General features: G+C 36.6%; 1 long non-coding RNA gene across 1 annotated transcript; it reads right to left on the minus strand.

Moving 5' to 3' along the window:
- Positions 1–273: 273 nt before the first annotated feature.
- LOC111095381 lies at positions 274–4,214 on the minus strand. The gene is made up of 4 exons (XR_005356396.1): positions 4,093–4,214; positions 1,321–1,467; positions 973–1,060; positions 274–381 (listed from the first exon to the last, which is right to left on the minus strand). It is a non-coding gene; the product is annotated as an uncharacterized LOC111095381 (long non-coding RNA).
- Positions 4,215–18,576: the final 14,362 nt, after the last annotated feature.

The raw sequence follows: 18,576 nt of genomic DNA on the forward strand, positions 1-18,576 counted from the left end.
ATTTACAGAATCCATTTCTATTGTCATAGAGCAGTCAATGAAGGATAGATTAAGAGCTGAGAAGCAATAAATTGAAAACCGGCATATGTGTTTTGCGTTGACATGACATGATATTCAGATTTTAGAAATTCTATTCAACAAATAGCTGATTTGCCATAAGTCAAGTATTGTTTTAAACACTTTGGGTGATACCAAAACATATTTTAAATGACTCAAATCCACAGAGGTACATTTTTCAATGGGGAGGCGGATATCTGTACAGCTAAACATATTCATTTATGCTCATATGTATTTATTACAAAAATATTTAAGGAGTGTTAATTATGAACATGGCATTGTGTTGCATGATGGTCACCGTCCCTTTCCACAAGGAAATGCAATCTAGAGGATAAAACAAACAAGTAAACAGATATAACCCAAATACTGTTTAAAATTTAGATAAGGTTAAAACCCAGCACTGGAGCTTATATTATCATGGTCACTTGTGAGTCTGAGCTCCTGATTCCATTGAATTTGATGCATTAATGGATCAACTTCCTACCTATTCCACACTTTATTAATCCAGATATGACCTTTCTCAAAAAGAATTAGGATGTAAAGATTCTGAATATAGCAAACTTTAATGGATATTAAAGATGAAGAAAATTTACATAAGATAAAACAATGTAAGATTGCATGCCAAATATCCTTGTTACTAAAAAATAATTTCTTCAGCAAGAATTTTTTCAGTAGTTTAATGTACCCCATATAATCTCTGCCTCTATCATTTTCTGATTCCTCTCTGTTTCTTGGGTCTTCTGTTTTTCCTTTTCATCACTTTTTCCTTCCAAAATTAGTTCCAGGAACTCTTACCTTTTCCAGATCTTTTAGGTTGGGCTTGAGTTATCTCCAGACCCATTCACTTCTAGAATTTGAATTTTAAAACTAGTCTGGATGGCCCACAGAGTAAAATAGCCATTCATTCATACCTACCTATTATAGGTTGGGTTCCTTGGGAAACAGACTCAGATGATGTTCATTAAGCAGAAGGTTTATTACAGAGTGCTCTTGTAATCAACGCCTGTAGAAAGGAAGAGAAAGAAGCAAGAGCAAACAGAGGGGCAAGTAAAGGTGAGATATAGTCTCCGTAACATTGACTCAGATAACCCCCTGGGATAAAATGACCAGTTAAAGTCATCCCACACTGGACAGAAATAGCTGGATTTTTGTACCCCCACCTCAGTAAGCCATTAAATATAAGCTTCTCTGAGGAGAGCAACTTTCAGCAACCTGGATCTCCTGAGGTAAGACCTGAAGGTTTTGGCACTGAAGACTATTTACCTGTAACACTACTGTAAGCTAAGGCAGTAAGTCCTTCTTTGAAGAGAGATCTGCTTGGTGCATCACTGTGTCTCCCAAAGTATATCCTTTAAATGCAACTTGCTTCTACATTTTCATATTAATTTGGGCAATAGCTCTTCTGGGTTCCTGAGAAGTGACCAAAAAGAGGAATTTCGTGAGATAAGCTGCCACCCTTGCCACAGCAGTTAGTCTCAGAAGCACAACTGGTATTTATATTTTCCAGCTTCTATTATTCAATCTATATCACCTTTACCTTTAGCTACCACCTATGCTGGTTTTGGAGGCATATGTCTGACAAGACCCAGATCCTGTTCTGAGGGATATGAGTCTCTAGTGACTATGCACTTCCTAGGCCAGAGTTTCTGCTCTTGTCCATTTACCAGCAACACTGGATGATGGATCACCTGAATACCAAACATAGTCCTACTTATCTTCATTGTGTAAAGGAGCACTACTCCTCCTCATAACCAGTGTCAATTATCTCTATGAAGACAGTGACTCTCTTTGCCCACTGGTCCCTGGATACCTGAGGTGCCCAGGCAGAGCCAGAGTTCAATATACAATTCTTATTTTATCTCCAGTGGAAATAGTCAACCTTTGGGGATTAGAACCCATAACATTGCAAAGCCTAGAGCTGCAGGGACAGGAGGGTCAAATTCACCAAGTGGATCACTGGGTGTGATAGGCAGAGTGCCATACTTGTTCCCACCCCTTGGTTCTTAAACCCAGGGTTCTTGGACCTACTGAAGACACAGTACCATAGAAAGACCTTTGATTTTATGGAAATCTTTGGTTACATGGAAACTTTTGAAAATTTATTTTAAAAACTCCAATGTCCCCTCATTTTGTTCAGGGTACACCAGAATCCTTACCAAATCTTCAGTTTGACTCCTTGCTATCTATGACCTCATCTCCTATCACTTTCTCCTTTTAGATATTTCTGTTCCAACTACCCTGGACTTCTGATGTTATTGGAATATTTCAGACATGTTTCCATTTTAGACCTAGCACTTGTTCTTTGTTCTGTCTGATATGCTCTTCCCATGATATTTTTCTGGCTAATTTCCGCTATTTCAAGTATTTGTTCAAATGTCCTCTTCCCAATGAAGCTTGTTTTGGTCATCTTATTTTAAAATTAATTCTTTCTCCAGATCTTCAGGACCTCATTAACCTTTTTTTTTTTTTTTTTTTTTTTTTTACTTTTTACTCTTTTCCATAGTACTAATCACCATCTGGCACCTATCCCAATATTTATTTATTGAATGCCTCTCCCCACCAGCATATAAGCTCCATAAAGTTAGGTAGATTTCTGTTTAAGTATTTATTTTGTTTTGTTTTTGTCTTTTTGGTTATTACTATTTCTTCAGTCCTTGGAACAGTGCCTGATACATAGCAGTGCTCAATAAATATTTGTTTAATGAATAAGCAAAAGTAGAAATTTTCATTATTTTCATCATTATTTACTAGTGCTGATATAAGAGAGTAATAATCAGGTCCGAAAATACACAGACGTATAAAGGATCTGTTGGCTATGGATATGGAGTACAAGATTTGAATAGATTAAAAGAACTGCACTGTTCTGGCCTTATCTTCTCAAGACTTTCATGAAATACCTTGCTGGTGGGACAAGACAATAATAGAAAACTGAAATGTAGAACTAAAGGTAATGTTGAGTTTTCTACAGCTTCTGCTCGACTTTGGCTTAGAATTACAGCCTGCTAGAGCCTTAAGGAATTTGTTGAAGAACCAAGAATTTATGGAAGAATGGCATCTATTTTTCATTTAGGGGTGTTTTCCCACTAAAACCAAGGACAGCTATTCAACTTGGTTGATACTGAAAAACTTAAGTTCCAGATGTTAGAGGTTCCAGTCAAGCAAAGGAAGTTCAGATTCTCTACTATTACATGAGTAACAGTGTGGTTTCTTTTAAAACTTATATTGCTATCAAATCAACATAATGCATATGTACAAGCAACCATTATTCAATACATTTTTAAAAACTTACCATGTTAACCTCTGAAATGGACCATATATTGTACAAATCACACAGACACCAAAAACACACATGACAAGATACAAGTCATTGAAGACCTCAGGCTCTAGAGGTAGCAACAGATAAATCAGTGGCCCCCAAATGGGATTAGTATTTATACAGGGGTGGGAGAATGGTGTACATGGGACTGTAAAAGGAGAAAGGTGATGAATTCAAAAAGCCATTGCAGAGATGATGATTTCAGAGCCAGGAGCTGGCCCCTGATGGATAAGTGTTACTTTGCGTCACTGGAATGAAATGGGATATTCTTTTTCCTTTCTTTTTTCTTTTCCAAGGAGAGTATATACATAAGTTGATCCATGAAAGAGTGCAATGTTGAATGCATAGCAAATAATAGTGATGACAATAGCAGCAAACTATTTTAGAGTACCAGATGGATACTACAAACTGTTATAAGTATTTTATAGCTGTGTTATGTTTGATCCTCATAGCAATCTTATAAAGCAGGCACTGTTATTATATGCATTTTACAGATGAGGTAGTTTAGTCTATACTCTTTGAGAAGCAAATGCCAAGACAAAGTTAAAGATACAGGAGATTTATTAGGGGAAATAACCATGAAAGAAAATGGAGAGGGATCAAGGGAAGTGAGGAGAGCTGTCAGACCACAGTGCAAGTTTGACCTTTGGGAAAGAGGGAAGGAAGGAAAAAACATTGAGTGAAAGAGTTTAAAACCACAGTAAGTCTTGGTAAGTTACCTAAGGCCAATGGGAAGTCCTTAGACCAGAGACAGAGGAGGCAGCTATCAGAGGAGTCCTTTGTGTCCCAGAAAGGGCTCTGCATTTGTATCTCTGCCATCTTCAATCATTTGCTGCAGAGCCTGTGGGAAGCATGGCCACAGCATGAATGTGATGGTATATTTCAGAGCACATCTGGGGCCATTGGTTTGTAGGATGCTCCCTGCTGTCAGAGATCTGAGAGGATCATACTCATGGCTACCACATGCAGAAACAGAGGAACGCAGAGATAATTCCACTGAGAACACAGAGATAAAAAGTGGCCGTCTACATCAGGCAATTTGGTCCCAAACTCATCTTAAACATAGTACAGCTTCAAGTAGGAAAAATTTGTGTAAAATTTCTATTTAAGAATACTCATTCTGATAACTAGATGATGGATGAAATAGCAATTGAAAGCAATAGCAATGAAAAGCAATTGAAATGGGCAAGTCCAGAAAGGAAGCTGATACAATCATCCAGAAGAGAAATTTTGAAGATCTGAATTTAAAAAGTAGCAGCAGAGAATGGAAGGATTTCAAAGATATTTAGTCATTAAAATCAATGGGATTTGGTGACTGACAAAATGTGGGGAAGGAGAGGGCAGAGTGAAAAACATCATGTTTCTAGTGTTAGGAGATTGAGTTTATTGGCTGAAATTGAGAGTATAATAGTGATTTGGTAAGAAAAGAGTAAATTCTTGCTTTGGATGTATTGAGTTCAAGATGTTATTATGTATCCATAATTAGGTATTTTCTAGGCACAGTGGAACCCTTTAAGGAAATGCAAAGCTTATTTTTATCTTTTGCTAGATTACTATTATTTATCATTATTTTGTATAATTTAAGAAATAGCACCAGAAGGTAGGTATGTTTATAAGAATAAGCACTGTATTGGTGTTGAGATTGATGCTCAGAGGTGTTGGTCAACTCTTCCAAGGTCACATAGCTTATGAATGATAGGATCCATTGTGATGGATCATTGTAAGTTACACTACATTTACAATCATATTATCATTGTAATGGATCACTGTAAATGTCATTGTAAATGACAGTTGCCAGTATTCCTTCCTCCAAACAAAGCATTTTCTGTTGGATATAAAAAGATGAAAATTAGAAGATACAGGTAGGAACCTAACTGTGGCCTTAAACAAAGACTAGGGGTTTGAGTTTCATTTTCTGAGAAGAATCACAATTTATACATTGAATAGCATGTTAGAGTTTATAAGATTTCACATACTTTCAAAGTAGATCTTCATGATAAACCTATAGGATACTCAGAGCATGTGTCTATTTTACAGCAAAGAATACTAAATTTGGTAATGTAAGTGACTTGCCAAAGATGGATCTTTGCCAAAGATGGATGGAAGAAGCCAAAATACAATGCCAGATCTTCGGGCTCTATGTTCGGTGGGTGAGTTATGAAGAGTTCTTGAATTCATAAACGGCAGGAAATCCATGGGAAATCTGCCCAAGGATGATTTATCTGGTGTCTGAAAATAGAAAAGACTGGAAGGTGAGGAGGTAAAAAACACAGGTGAACACAGGTGAATAAGGTGAAAGTTGGCATTTCCTTATTGTGTATATATATATATATATATATATATATAATTTTACAAATATAATGGTACTGCCATCCTTACCTGGGAAAGCATGAAACCAAAGGACAGACTTATCCCAGTCCAGTACATTAAATTTGACAACTGAGCCACATTGGCTTGACAGTGCTGTAGTTCACAAGGCAGTTGTAGGATTTTAATAAGCTTATTTTTATGCCAACTTGATGAACAGTGAGGTCTTAGGTTCAGCCAAAGGCATCAAAACTCAGCTTTGTGAGTAGAACAATAGGAACAAAAAGGATCACAGTCCCAAAGCACTTATCAAAGGGCATTATTTAATTTTCCCCCAAAACACAAATATATAATATATTACATATTATATTATATATATATATATTTATGTATTATATATGAAGAGGTGGTAAGTGAGGAAGGAAGAAAATAAAGCAAGTGACAAGATATATAGGAAGGAACAAAATCACAATGTTCACGGCTGATTGCAGGATTCCTCCTAGAGGCAAAAGACTCTCTTATATAAGAGCTCACTTAATTAGGTATGTTTGGGGACATAGTCAAAATGTGCCACAGTCACCCTGCATCAGAGCTACAGAGGAATTTTATAGTTTTAGAGGTTCCTGAAGAGAAGGAAAGCACAGGGTTGGAGAGGGAAATAAAGATGAAAGTTTAAAGTCAGATGAGAAAGAAAGAAAGAAAAGAGAAAGAAAGAAGAAAGAAAGAAAAGAAAGAAGGAAAGAAAGAAGAAAGAAAGAAAGAAAGAAAGAAAGAAAGAAAGAAAGAAAGAAAGAAAGAGAAAGAAAGAAAGAAGAAAGAAAGAAGAAAGAAGAAGAAAGAAAGAAAGAAAGAAAGAAAGAAAGAAAGAAAAAAGAAAGAAAGAAAGAAAGAAAGAAAAAAAAAGAAAGAAAAAGAAAGAAAGAAAGAAAGAAAGAAAGAAGATCCACATCCCTCCAAAAAACCCTCCCCCTCCCTCAAATCCCCCACGAAGAAAAGAAAGAAAGAAAGAAAGAAAGAAAGAAAGAAGAAAAGAGAGTGGGCATTGATAAACTATCTGTGGCAAGTGTGAAGGAGAGAGCTTGTAAATAGCAGTACTATTTAATATTTGATATTCAATTATAATTGGCTCTTATCTTGCTTTGTACCTTGTATCTTTCATTGCTGCTGAATCCCCTGCAAAATTCTCATCCATGTGAATGGTATTTTGGGGAAAATCTAGGCAAAGAAGCAGTGTCCCACAACTGAGGCCAACAGTGATGAAGAGAGAAAAAAGCCACAGGAGGGCATACACATTTAGAAATAGGGAATCAGAATCTTAGAAACAGGAAGTACAGTGGTGGTTTCCTAGACACTGGGACAGGGGCAAAGAGGAGGTGCTGGTAAAGGATACAAAGGTTCAGTCATGCAATGTGATTAAGTCCTAGAGATCTACTGTACAGCACAGTGCCTACAGTTAACAACACGGTATTGTATGCTTACAAATGTGCTGAGAGTGTAAACCTTGTGTTTTTATCACACACAAAAAAATAAGATAAAAGAAAGATGATGGAAAAAATTGGGGGAAGGTGATGGATATGTTTATGGCATAGATTGTGGTGATGATTTCATGGATGTATATACTTATCTCCAAATTTGTTGAGTTGGCACATTAAATACATACAGCTTTTTGTATGTCAAAAAATTATACATATATAAAATTCATATATATGTATATACAAATAGGGAATCATTTGGAGAGATAATGAGCAGTGAGCAAACATGGCCCTGGGACTTGCCAAAATCTTGGGGATGGCATCAGATTTCTAAAAAGAAAATAGAATGACATCTGGGCCAATCCTATTTTCTCTTAAAAAGCAGAGAGAGGGATCCCTGGGTGGCGCAGCGGTTTGGCGCCTGCCTTTGGCCCAGGGCGCGATCCTGGAGACCCGGGATCGAATCCCACGTCAGGCTCCCGGTGCATGGAGCCTGCTTCTCCCTCTGCCTGTGTCTCTGCCTCTCTCTCTCTATCTGTGTGTGACTATCATAAATAAATAAAAATTTATAAAAAAAAAAAAAAAAGCAGAGAGAGCAGAGAGAGCAAGCTGATATCTGGGTTGACGTGAGGTTTGAGTGTGATCCCTTGTCTCTGCAGTATCTTCCATACTGACTTTGCAGTTAAGTCTTTGGTGATTATTATGGTAAAAACAACCACTACATTTTATGAAAACCTCCTGTAAGCAGACTGGACATAGCTACTTACTAACACCATGACCTTGGATAAACTACTTAACATCATTAAGCCTCTTTTTCCCCTAATTTGTAAAAATAGACATAATAATCTGTAATAATAATTATTCCAAAAGAGAAGGCTGTTCTTTAAGCATCTGTGGAAAGTAATACATATTGCTAGAGATAATTACATATCCTGATGCACTTTTGCATAAAATTTAAGAGGTTTCTTGGATCCTAGATGACAACTGCATGAATAGATGGTGATCTTCTAATGACTGGAATTAGAGTCTTACAGGGCCTAACCCAAGCTTTGGCATACAAAAGTACAAAATATACATACTTATCTAGGCAGAATCTAGGAAATTGACAATAAACAAACAAACAGACTCAAAAAAGGGCAGCATAGGAAAAAAACCTTAAAAACAAGATCCAGAAAGGAAAACAATTTGTCAAATGTCACACAGATAATAACCGCAAGGCTTGTAGTTGAATCTGGTTCTCCTGACTCATGACCTGATACTCATCTCAGAACCCAGGATGTTTTCTGTTTCCTTTTCCATAAACCAGACAAGTTGAACTAAAGCCTCTAAGAACCCTTAGCATTGCAAAACTAAAGTGTGTGTTGTTGTTGTTGTTGTTTTTAATGAATCAAAGGCAATTTAAATTTGTACTTTTTAGAGTAGATGTGTGATCTTCCATAAACTTGAAAGCAAGTTTGTTCTCAAATCTAAGATCTAAAATTAAGTCAAACGAACAAGAGCAGGATGGTCAGGGGAGATAAGGCATTGATTCGAGAGGTATGATTCCATTTGAGATTTAAAGCAGCTCAAGGCTGAGGAAATTTCCAACTTTCTTTTATCAGATATGTTCAGAGGAAGAGAATTTGTCTCTGTTTGGAAGGCTTATGATTTTTCCTGAGGCAAGCTAAAATGAAGAAACAAGATTTCTTAATATGACCCACAAAATCGAGAGAGTGACAGACTTGGAAATGTTCTCTGTAAAACTCCTTATTCTAACTCCATAGCTGGTATATTTAATTGCTGAGGAAGAGAAAAGAAAAACATGCAAACACTCCATTCTCTCTGTGAATGATCCATTTAGTTCAATGAGTTAACTGAACTTCTGTGAAAAGCCTAGGAGTAAGACAGCTTTCTTCTTAGTTTTTTTGTGTGAGTGTAAACATTTACTGGAACCATGATTTGCAATTTAAAAATGATTTCCTGGGGATCCCAGGATGGCTCAGTGGTTTTGGTGCCTGCCTTTGGCCCAGGGCAGTGATCCTGGAGTCCCGCATTTTAATTTTAAAAAAATTAAAAATTAAAAAAAACTTATTTTCCCTTTTCCTTTCCACACCCAATCAGAACGTGTAATTTCTGTGCATCATCACACCTTGCGCAGATATATATATATATATTTTTTTAGATATTTATGTAAGAAAGAAAGGCAGATTATCTTAATGATATCCATGTTTTGTTTTGTTTTTAAACAAGTTTTCTATTGATTTTTTGTAACACAACCATCATCAGTGATCATCCAGTGAGGTTGTAAGATGATAAATGACTAGCATCTCAGTCCATTTGTCTTCCAAATGCATCCTCCCTTAAAAATATGATATTGAGGAGTTTCCTCAAACTAGTGGTGGTGAATGGTTAATATGCTGACCTGTAATATGTGACCTTAAGTGTTTTAAGTGGTTAAAGGACAATGGTGGGGACATAAGTAACCCTCCATTGCTTCAAACTACAGGATAAAAGCCAAATTTGTGAGCATCAAACATAATAGCCTTTAGAGTCCAACTTACTGATTTCATATTACATCCTCAACATCACCAGCCTCCTCCTAGTACCGACCTTGTTTTATCGATACTTAAAAACCTCAATTTCGGGCAGCCCAGGCGGTTTAGCCCCGCCTTCAGCCCAGGGTGTGATCCTGGAGTCCCAGAATCCAGTGCCAGTCGGGCTCCCTGCATGGAACCTGCTTCTCCCTCTGACTGTGTCTCTGCCTCCCTCTCTCTCTCTCTCTCTCTCTCTCTGTATCTCTCATGAATAAATAAATAAAATCTTTAAAAAAAAAACACTAAATTTCCCCCCAAATATGCCATTGTATTATGTGATCCTGTGCTTCTGCACATGCTAGACACTCCATCTGAGATTGCTTCCTTCCATCTCCACAACATGTATTCATTTTTAAATACCCAAGTAAAGGGCTTCGTCTTCCATGAAGCCTTCTTTTTTTTTAAACTAATTTTTAAATTTTAATTCCAATATATTTAAAATACAGTATTATATTAGTTTCAGGTGTACAAGAGTAATTCAACAATTTTATACATCACTGAGTGCTCATCATGATAAATGTATTCTTAATCCCCTTCATCTATTTCCTCCGTCCCCGTACCCACTCCCTTCTGGTAACCATCAGTTTGTTCTCTATAGCTAAGTACCTGTTTTATGGGTTGTCTCCTTTTTTCTTTGTTTTGCTTCTTAAATTCCACAATGTGAGTGAAATGGCATGGTATTGTCTTTCTCTGACTGATTTATTTCACTTAGCATTATACTCTATAGAACCATCTATGTTGTTACAAAAGGAAATATTTTACTATTTCTTACAGCTGAATATTCCATTGTATATATATAAACCACATCTTTTTTATCCATTCATCTGTCAGTTGATACTTGGGCAGATTCCACAGTTTGGATGTTGTAAATAACGCTGCAACCAACATAGGGGTGCATATATCTTTTTGAAACAGTGTTTTTGTATTCTTTGGGTAAATACCCAGTAGGGCAATTACTGAATAACAAGGTAATTCTATTTTTGATTTTTTGGAAAATCTCCATACTGTTTTCCACAGTGGCTGCACCAGTTTGCATTCCCATTAATAGTGAATGAAGGTTCCTTTTCCTCCACATCCTTGCCATCACTTGTTGTTTCTTGTATTTTTATTTTAGCCATTCTGACAGCTCTAAGATGATATCTCATTGTGGTTTTGATTTGAATTTCCCTGATGATAAGTGATGTTGAGCATCTTTCTTTTTCTTCCCATTTTTGTAAGGTTTGTTATTCCAATTATCATACAGTGTAATCATAGTTTCAATTGTGCAATATAGTTATTCAACACTTGCATACAGCACAAGTTTCTCATTGTATAAATGCACTTTAAAAATCCCTTAACTCATTTCACACCCTCCCAACCTCTTTCCATGTGTCTATTAGCCATCCGTGTGTCTTTTTTGGAGAAATGCCTGTTTGTGTGATCTGACCATTTTTTAGTTGTATTTATTTTTGGGGTGTTGAGTTGTGTAACTACTTTATATATTTTGGATACTAATCCTTTATTAGGTATGTCATTTGCAAATATCTCCACTCATTAAGTAGGTCATCCTTTAGTTTTGCTGATTATTTCTTGTGCTGTGTAGAAGCTTTTTATTTTGATGTAGTCCCAGTAGTTTATTTTTGCTTTTGTTTCCCTTGCATGAGGAGACACATTTAGAAAAAAGTCACTAAGGCCAATGTCAAACAAATTACTATCTCTCTTCTAGGGTTTTTATGGTTTCAGGTCTCACATTTAAGTCCTTAATCCATTTTTTATTTATTTTTGCATATGATGTAAGAAAAGTTTCATTCTTTTGCATTTAGCTATCTAGTTTTCCCAGCACATTTGTTAAAAAGATTGACTTTTTCCTATTGCATATTCTTGCCTCCTATGTCTAATATTAATGATCATATAATTGTGAGTTTATTTCTGGACTCTGTTTTACTGATCTATGTGTCTATTTTTGTGGCAATAGTGTTTTGATTACTACAGCTTTGTAGTATATCTTCAAATCTGGGATTGTAATACCTCTGGTTTTGTTTTTCTTTTTCAAGATTGCTTTGGCTATCCATGGTCTTTTGTGGTTCTATACAAATATTAGGATCATGTGTTCTAGTTCTGTGAAAAATGCTGTTGGTATTTTTATAAGGATTTTATTAAATCTGTACATTGCTTTGGGTAGTATGAACATTTTAGCAATATTTTTCCCCCAATCCATGAGCATGGGACATCTTTCTACCTGTTTGTGTATTCTTTTTGTGAATCTTCTTATCTGCTTACAAGTAGTACTAATAGCTGCTTCCTTTGTACTTCTCCATATTCAGTGGACTTCCCCATTACTGCATTTATAGGATTCTGCATGCTTACACCCATCTATCCCCTTCTGACCCTGCATACACTTTCATGCAGTGCTGTCATTGGGGTCAAGGTGTGTCTTATTGGTCAATGTCACTCCATTGCATACTACATTATCTGAAACAGACTAGCTTCCAATAAATAACTGAATTTCTGAAGTTTCCCCTCTGTAACTTGAGGGTGAACATAAAATATATATGAACTATCCTAATTTCATATTAGAAATTTGTAAAAAGTTAAAACTAAACAGTATTAAAAGAGAATGACTCTGGGTATTAGGATGGAAGAGATTGTAGGGGCAGAATTATAACATTGTAGAGAGGCAACAGGGCTATTTATAGGGAAAAATAGAGAAAAGGAAAGATGATCAAAAGATAGATGATACAATGAGGAGGCTGAGCCCAGCTCCTCAAATGATGTGGATCACATGAGATAACAGAGGTGGTGCCAGGGAGACAGTAATGACCTGGAGAAAATGGCGGCTGCCAAGTTTCCAGTAGGTGCATGCTTACAGGGCAAGTATTCTGAGAAGCAGCAAGAGTTCCGAAAAAACAACTTAAAGGGCACTTGGATGGCTCAGTTGGTTAAGCATCTGACTCTTGGTTTTGGCTCAGGTCAGGATCTCAGGGTTGTAAGAGCAAGCCCTGCTATGGTTCCCTGGTAAGTAAGGAGTCTGCTTGAGATTCTTTGCTCCCCCCTTGTCTCTCTCCCTCCCTCCCTCTCTGCTCCTCTCCCAGCTCCCATGATCTCTGTCTTTAAAATAAATAAATAAAATCTATTTTATAAAAAAGAAAAAAACACCCTACAATCAGGGCAGATGAGCTGCTGCTCAAGTCCCTGATAATGCCTCATAACCCTCCAGCTACAAAGGTGGAAAGAAACAGAGAGAAAAGGAGGAAGAAAGGGTGTGTGAAAAAGGGAAATAGGACAAAAGAAAGCAGAGGAAAGAAGAAAAAGAAAGAACAAGCCAAAAGAGAGAAAGGAAATGAAGAAATAAAAGAAGAGATGGAGAGGAAAAAACCTCCTCAGCACATAAAGATGACTGTGATAGTCATTTTTATTGCCTGAACAGATTTTATTGCTTGTCCAGTTGATCATCTCCACATATTGTGATGTTCAAAAGAGATGGCCTTGTGTAGACAATCAATGAAGACAAATTTCTTAGGTATCTATGTTGTTTCTGAGATATTTTATAAATATACAAACATGTCTATATTTCCTTTCTCCACCATTTTATATAAATGGTAGTATGTTATACACACATACTATGGATACCCTTCTGCACTGCACTCTTTTCACTTAAAATATATCTTCAAAATCATGAATACTCCATAAACAGCCTCCTTAATTTTGATGTCTACCTTGAATTCCACTGAATGCTTTTATACTAATTTATTTAACTAGTATCTCCCCGATGGATTCTTAGGTGGTTTCAATTTGTTGAAATCTAATAGTGAATTTTTGTGTTTGGATAGTCTCACGCACATTTGTGTGTTTGGATAGTCTCCACATCTCAACTAGAACTTAAGCCCTGCCCAGAAATACCTTGATATGCATTTCTAGTTTTCTTGTTCTTCCAATATATGCCAAGTAGACTCCTCTTTCTCATCTCACACACACGCAAACACAAAATTTCAAACATTTTGTGAAATATTTGCTGGATAAGGGAATTCCTGCCTCAAAATGCATAGCCTTTCTGATTATGGTGAAAACCATAGCCATATATGAGGTACCATTTTACATTTCTTTTTTTAAGATTTTATTTATTTATTTGAGAGAGAGAGAGAAGAGAGCACGTGAGTAGGTGAAGGGCAGGTGGAGAGGGAGAGAAAGAACTCAAGCAGACTCCACACTGAGTGTGAAGTCCAACGCAGGTTTCAGTCTCAGGACCCTGAAAACAATACCTGAGCTGAAACCAAGAGTTAGTCACTTAACTGAGCAATCCAGGCACCCCTCATGTTACATTTCCATGATTGTGTGATACATGTGCCTCCTTCCCTATAGTGACATCAACAGTATATTACCAAACTTTTGGCCCTTTGCCAATCTTGCAGGTGATAAACAGCATCTCTGTTCAGTTTTTTATATTTTTAGACATCAGGTTCACATAACTGAGTTATCATAATTTTTGGTTCATAATGCACTATTATCATAAGACCTTATATAGCTCTCTTTGATTATATTTTATTTGGTTAACTAACTAATTTATTTATTACTCTAATGACACCTATGATCCTCTACACAATCCCAAAACTACAACATTAGCTGGATACACATATAAGTAAACAGATCAACTTGGAGTTCACTAGGTTTCCTTTGTAATGTTTTCGGGAATTAGCATGCTCTACCCTAAATAAGAATCCAAGGTAAATCTGCTTGGATTTACAGCTGCATCACATCTGTACTCTGCAGAACTACGTGACAGAATATTTCTGCCTTGCCTCTTGTTTCATTCACTGTCCCCACCCCACCCCATATCTGTTGCCATATTCACCCTCTTGATAACATCCCTAGAAGTTTCCACTGATAAGGTAAGAGAGACTGGAATCGAACAATGGGGCATATTGGATCTGTCTGCTGCCATGATGAGGAAAAGTTACCACCATCCTAATGACAATGACCAAAGCTATTTCCCCCTTTCTGACATTTGTCTGGTAAGGTAGGGGCTCCTTTGCACTCACTCAGTGATGTCCCTGTGGAAAGAGACAAAGGATTTGTTAACACATGATGGAGAGAGAGAGAACCAAGGAAAAGTTAATAATTCCCTATTAATTGGAGAATTTGGCAGATGGTCTGCAATACTTTACTTGAATTCATACTTAACATCTGTCAAAGGACATAGAAAAATATCTATATGAACATACATTTCTGTCTCCTTCCTATCCCACCTCAGATATCATCTCCCAGGACCATTTGGTAGCATGTTATACTTAGAAACTACTTTGCCTCTGAACTTGCTAACACATTTTCTATTTATAATCTACTAACTTTACAGTATACTGCTAATCTGCATTTAATTTTTTACCTTGTGAGAATATCTAATACCTTAAAAATCCACAGGAAACTACTAAATCTACTATGCTTTCCCTCCAGATTATATTTTAAAACCCTTCTCTTTATACCTGTGTTCATGCTAAACTTTACAGGTAGGTTTTTTGCCATTTGCTTCATTCATTATGTACAATTTTTTAAATCCTAAAGATAGATGACTTCTAATACTTCACCTTCATCTAATCTATGAAGGCTCCAACCATATGAGTTTTGCCACTGTACATTCAATGAGCCACATCTCAACTAGAACTTAAGCCCTGCCCAGAAATACCTTGATATGCATTTCTAGTTTTCTTGTTCTTCCAATATTTGCCAAGTAGACTCCTCTTTCTCATCTCGCTCTTATTATATATCACTTTCTCCTATTTTACAAAAAAAATAGAAATTATCAAATTTAAAATATTTGAAATTTCCATCATTCATTCACAAACTTACCTTAATCAATGTCGCTGGTACAATTTCAGTAGAGCAGTGGACCTGAGAGAGCCAAAGTTTAACCAGGTGTAAGAATGCTTATGGAACAAGATTTTCACCAAAAATAGTTTAGGATGAGTAATAAATAGAATGTAGAAAATAAGAAGGAAACTCTCTCTCTTTCCTGTTATGAGCAAAAAGAAAAATAGGTGAAATTAAGGTAAGGGTATATACTTTTTTTTTTTTTTTTAAGGGTATATACTTTTTTCAGACCTCATTGTCTTTGACATTTTGGCAGCATTTAGACTGTGTGATCTCTCCCATCTCCAAACCCTCTGATCCCTGGGTCTTGATTTGGTCCTAGCCACCTACTTTCCTCTACCCTGCCATCAGATGTTGGAGATTCTCAGGGATTCTCATAGACTTCCCTTCTGGTCTCACAATCCTTCCTTGGTAGGCAATTATATTTATTTCTTAAGATTTGGTAATAACATATTTGCCAATGATTTTCAAATTTACACACCTTATACAATCTTTTCTTTATACGACCAGACCCAATTGTCAACCAAGCATCTTGATTTGTGTGTCTTACGGGATGCTTAAAATTGCTCAGAGCTTTCCTCTTGTAGTTGAGACATAGTCTAAGTTCTAACTTGGATATTCTGGGCTCTGTCCTACCCTTCCTCCTCACCTAGTGCCGTCATCCAGACCCTAGCCATATCTCAGCTCTCCAAATGAGCTACAAGCTTTTCCAGTTTCCTCCAACACTCTTCATCTCACTAGCTAGCTCCTCGTCTTGTTCTTTTTCATCTTCAGGCCTCTGGTCATGCATTCCCTCTTAGAAAAAGATTTTTTTTACTTACTAGGGAAGTAAGCTTCCTTACCATATGCTCCTATAGCATTCCCTATTTCTACATTACACTGCTACCCCATTTCAAGCACTCTTTTCTTCATCAAACTGCAATGCCACAGGAGTGATGGTCAGAGCTATCTTATTCATTGCCATGTCTCCAGTCTACTGTGGTCCTGTCCTAGTCCATTGTGGTAATGGATGATAGAACTTGCGCGCACACACTACTTATGTTGCTCTGGGGCAGGACCTGCATCAGTAACACCCTGACCTCTCTGTTACCACCCCTTCCATGCCACTTCCACACTTCCTCTTTCCCAGGGGCAGAAAAGAAACTCAGCTGATTGAAGAATTTGGGATAATGATTTGGGGAAATGCCATTCTCTCCTTTTGGGCACTTGATTAACGGACTAAAAACAGGATCTTCCAACAGTTTGATGAAGATATTTTGACCTTTACTTCTGAGTTTCTCTCATCTATCTCTCAACTGGTTTCAACCTTAGGCAGAAAATAGGAATTTTATTTTGAAGTCTGAAGTCACACAATAACCTAATGCCTGGCTCATTGTAGCTATATATTTATTAAACCAATTTATGAGAGAATTTACCTGTTAATTAAACTTGAGGTTGTAAAATAATGGAAAATCAAAGGGGGCTTTGGAATAGAAAGAAGAATAGAAATAAGGATGTATTAGAGGAAACGGGGAGGGCAGAATAAAGAGAAGATTTAAAAAGAAGGGAGATTATGTGAGATATTTAATGCAGGTTATTTCATTAATCTTCAAAACAATCCTAGGTAACGAAAGCATAGAGGAGAAGGGGACGTACTTCAAATACTGGTTAAAATGGGGAAAAATAGATGGAGAAAATATTCATTTTTCAGAATAGAATATCAAGGGAACAAAGCTCTAGATAAACATCAGGAAACATGGAGAGCTAGGGTTGCAAGAAATTTAGACCATGTGAACATTTTGCTTATTGAAAAGAGAGAAAACAGGTTTTGAAAGTCACAAAGCAAGTTAAAAGAAAATCTGAGACCAAGGCCAGGTTTTGTGGCTCTTAGCTCAAAGCCATTTCAGTTCCCCAGGCCGCCTCCTTTAAAATGTAAGGAATCTAAAGAAAGGTCAAAAAGAAGGATGTGCTGGGAGATTAGGAAAACCAGATGAAAGATGAAAAATGTAGCGTGGGATGAGAAAAGTGAATAAAAAAAATGAAAGGACTCATTTCTAATTTATACATGTTTTACTTTATTCAACATTTAGTATCTGTGATTTAGTGGTGGTTTGGCACATAGAACAGGAGAGCAAAAAATAATGAAAATATGATGCTGGCAATATCATCCATCAATCGGAAGTACAGAGTCCTGGCAGGTCTACATTCAGGATCAAAAGTCTTTGTTTGGAACAGCCCAGTATACCCAACCAAATACCAATATTTCATAGTTCTTTCATCTAAATTAGAAAAAGAAATGTCATCTGTCTATAACATACACCCTATTGTGGCCTGCCCTCCAAAGAAAAATAAGGCAGCCAAAAGTTAAAGGGACCAGCATGTTATTTGAAGGGAGGGTTGTTGTTCTTTTCCCATTTTCCAAAAGATGTAGTAGTGGGAAGTAAGTGATAGTGATTTTCATCAAACTTGTTTTGGCATTCACATTCTTTACTGGCTTTATTTGTTGAAGCTTTGAGATAATAGCAAAGGTGGAACTATTAAAAATAGGGCAGACCCTTTACTTTTTTCCAGGCTTAATTTGATTGTATTGCACATATAGTGTATTAAAAGCTTATAATGTACCATGTGTGGCCTTTGGCCTTGTAGGAATCTGGTCCTTTCTATCCTGTTGCATTTAATGTATAAGGAAGATGAAAAACCTGTCCAGGTGCATGCTTCTCTATTCAAATAAGCATGGAACAAGGAAGAGAACATTTGTTAATAAGAATAATTAGGGTTTTTTTTTTTCTAAGCTGTTATTTGACAGATACTGTTCTTAGATTTTTACATAGATTTCCTTACTCAATCTTCATCATAATTTTTTCAGGATTGCTTTATGACTAAACCTGTGGCCCAGGTGAGAATTCTGGGGCAGAGAGAGGGTAAGTAACTTTTCCTCATTTCCAGGGCTATAAAGACACTGATTATATCCCAAAAACTTCATGCACATGACTTTGTTTACACAGAGTCATGCAAATAAATCATAAGCTTT

This window comes from Canis lupus, chromosome 3 (genome assembly GCF_011100685.1).
Source record: "Canis lupus familiaris isolate Mischka breed German Shepherd chromosome 3, alternate assembly UU_Cfam_GSD_1.0, whole genome shotgun sequence".
Taxonomy (NCBI): Eukaryota; Metazoa; Chordata; class Mammalia; order Carnivora; family Canidae; genus Canis; species Canis lupus.